This window comes from Otolemur garnettii, unplaced genomic scaffold (genome assembly GCF_000181295.1).
Source record: "Otolemur garnettii isolate 467f Iridium unplaced genomic scaffold, OtoGar3 scaffold00257, whole genome shotgun sequence".
Taxonomy (NCBI): domain Eukaryota; kingdom Metazoa; phylum Chordata; class Mammalia; order Primates; family Galagidae; genus Otolemur; species Otolemur garnettii.
This window is the reverse complement of record NW_003852652.1, coordinates 635,297-638,609: the sequence shown is the minus strand read 5'-3', so window position 1 is coordinate 638,609 and position 3,313 is coordinate 635,297. Positions and strand designations below refer to the sequence as shown.

At 36.4% G+C, this 3,313-nt stretch overlaps 1 protein-coding gene across 3 annotated transcripts in view; it reads right to left on the bottom strand.

Moving 5' to 3' along the window:
- The window catches only part of MKL2 (MKL1/myocardin like 2), a 214,557-nt gene that overhangs the window by 210,197 nt on the left and 1,047 nt on the right, over positions 1-3,313 (bottom strand). For 2 of the 3 annotated variants that reach the window (XM_023508553.1, XM_003802728.3), the window contains exon 1: positions 2,815-3,073. The gene's annotated coding sequence lies outside the window, so the exon portion shown is untranslated. Of the gene's footprint in view, positions 1-2,814; positions 3,074-3,313 lie in introns of those variants that run through there. The other variant, XM_023508554.1, reaches the window with a different exon arrangement.

The following is a 3,313-nucleotide window of genomic DNA, read 5'->3' as shown; positions in this document are numbered from 1 at the left end:
ATATATATATATATATACATATACACATATATATATAAACTAAAAAAACTCAACAGGAAAAATATCCAAATAACCCAATTAAATAATGGGCAAGGGACCTTAATAGATGTTTCTCAAAATAAGACATACAAATAACCAACAGGTACACAAAAAAATGCTCAACATCGCTAGGCATCACGGAAATGCAAATTAAAACCACAATGAGGTGTCACCTCACTTCTATTAGAAGGGCTATTACCAAAAACACAAAAGATAGGCTTGGCGCCTATAACTTAGCATATAGGGCACTGGGCACATATGCTGGAGCTGGCAGGTTCAAACCCAGCCAGGGCCTGCAAAACAACAAAAATATCTGGGCGTTGTGGAAGGCCTGGCTACTTAGGAGGCTAAGACAAGAGAATCACTTAAGCCCAAGAGTTTGAGGTTGCTATGAGCGGACACCACGGCACTCTACCAGGGGCAATATAGTGAGACTCTATCATTAAAAAAAAAAAGATAACATGTTGGTAAGAATGTAGACAAACAGGAACCCTTCCACACTGTTGGTAGGAACGTTAAACTAATACTGCCATTATGGAGAACAGTATAGCGGTTCACATAGTAAACCACCATGTGATCTAACAATCCCACTACTGGGTATATATCCAAAGGAAATAAAATCGGTATGTTGAAGAGAAATTTGCGTATCTGTGTTTACTGCAGTATTGTTCACAATAACCAACATATGGAATCAACCTAAGCATCCATCAACAGATGAACAGGTAAGAAAATGTGGTCTAGAGCCATAATAAAGAAGGAAATTCTGCCATTTATGATAGCATGGATAAAGCTGGAAGACATGTTAAGTGAAATAAGCCAGAGGTAGAAATTTAAATACCACATGATCTCACTTATACATGGAATCCAAAAAAGTTGATCTTGCAGAAGTAGAGGCAAGAATGGTGTTTATCAAAGGCTGTGGCAGTAGCGGGTGGGGGTGCAGGACAGTTTGGAGATGTTGGTCAAAGAATACAAAATTTAAGTTAGAAGGAATAAATTCAAGATATGTATTCTACACAGTGGTGACTACAGTTAATGGTAGTACATTCTTTAAAAAATGCTAAGAAAGAAAGAGATGAATGTCAAATGTTTTTACCACAAAAATGGTATCTATGTAAGGTAGTGCATATTTTAATTAGCTAGATTTAACCATTCTACAATGTAACACTCCAAAACATCATACTGCACACAACATAAAACTTATCTGTCAATTTAAAACAAAAACAGATTTCAGGGCAAAGTTACATACATGCTAAAAAAATGTTTAACAAAACTCAATGTGGGTATAGAAAACAGGACTCTTGTGAATTTTAAGTGGGGCATAAATTAGTAAGACACATGTACAACTTTAAAATGTGTGTAATCTTTGACTGACAAGTCCAATGCCTAAGAACAAACAAGTATGCAATGATATATGTAGAAAGTTGATCAACACATCATTATCTACAAGAAAGAAAAACTAGAATCAATTTAAAAGGTCATCAAAGGAGTGTTTACGTAAAATATGGTGCTTCTAAACAATGGGAATTTTATGTGGCCAGTAAAATGATCATGTATGATTATATATGTATTTTCCAATTCCCAAAAAGAGATGTACAAAATGCATTGTTGCATTAAAGAAAGATTACCAGATATAGTGTAAACCAACTTATTTATAATTTATATAGAAATACTTCTATGTTCATAGATAAATGTCTAAAAATATATTCACTAAGATATCAATGGCAGTCATTTCTTGACAGTAGGAGTTGGCTACTTTTGTCATTATGTTGTTTTATATTGATGGGAGTTTTTCTCATTATTATAATAAGAAAACACAACAAATTTGTATTTAAAGAAGTGTTGCTATCTCACCAAAAGGGATTTAAAATTCCTTTAACTCATGGGGAGGAGGAGGGAGAGAGGAGGGGGGAATGGGTAGAGGGAGGGGGATTGGAGGGATCACTTCTGAGGTTTATCTTACAGGGGTACAAGTGAATATTTCTAAGAGTAGAATGTGAACTGTGTGTGAAAACCCCACACTGTACCCCAGAAGTGCATTAATGTACATAGTTACCATTCAATAAAAAAAAAAAAAATCCTTTAACTCCCTATTTTGTTTAATTTTTGAGACAGAGTCTCACTCTGTCACCCTGGGTAGAGTACCATGATGTCACAGCTCACAGCAACCTCAAACTCTTGGACTCAAGAGATTCTCTTGCCTCAGTCTCCCGAGTAGCTGGGACTACAGGCACCTGTCACAATGCCCACTATTTTTAGAGACGAGATCTCACTTTGGCTCAGGCTAATCTTGAATTCCTGAGCCCAGGAAATCCACCTGTCTCGGCCTCACAGAGTGCAAGGATTACAGACATAAGCTACCGTGCCTGGCCCAACTTCCTATTTTAAAAGAAATAATCACTGAATATTCCAAGTATATATGGGTGTGCATATATAGCCATCCACACCAAACAGTGTATGGGTTTCTACCTGCTAGATTTCCTTCTTGGTACTATGCTTTAAAACAATGTGATAGTGGAAATTTAAAGATTAGATTCAAAGAGGTAAAGCAAGCTAAATGACCTTATTCAAACAGCCCATCATGTTCCCAGCATCTACCTTAAGAACCCTAGGTTCTATGAACTTAAAGCCTCCTAAAACAATCTCCCTGTTACCTTCTTTCTTATACCTTAAGGAAAGCAGGCTGGGAAAGAGGAATTTAAGAAAAAAAAAAAGAAGAAGAGGAAGAAAGGAAACTTCCTTTAAAAAAAAAAAAAAAAGCATAAAAAAACTTACCTCTGTAAAAATATTTAATTATTTTCCCGTCTTACATTCTCTTTCTTAGCACCTTTATTGTGAACCTGGAAAAAGAAAGCAAAAATTACTTTTTATTGAACATTTCAGTACATGCCATGTAGGGTGATCAGAGAAAGCCTCCTGAGGAATGTTGAGTTGGAGAAAACTGGAAAGATGCAGATGGAACTTACTAAAATGGGATGGCTGGGAAGGGAAGTGAAAAGTTGAAAGTGTAATCAAAACTTTGCCTCAACTGTTCAAAAACCTATAAATTACTCTATTTTAGAGAGTCTTAAAACTCTCTAGAGTAAGACTCTAGAGCAGTGGTTCTCAACCTTCCTAATGCCACAACCTTTTTTTTTTTTTTTTTTTTTTTGTTATTGAGTCTCACTATGTCACCCTCAGTAGAGTGCCGTAGCATCACAGCTCACAGCAACCTCCAACTCCTGGGTTCAAACGAGTCTCCTGCCTCAGCCTCCCAAGTAGCTGGGACTACAGG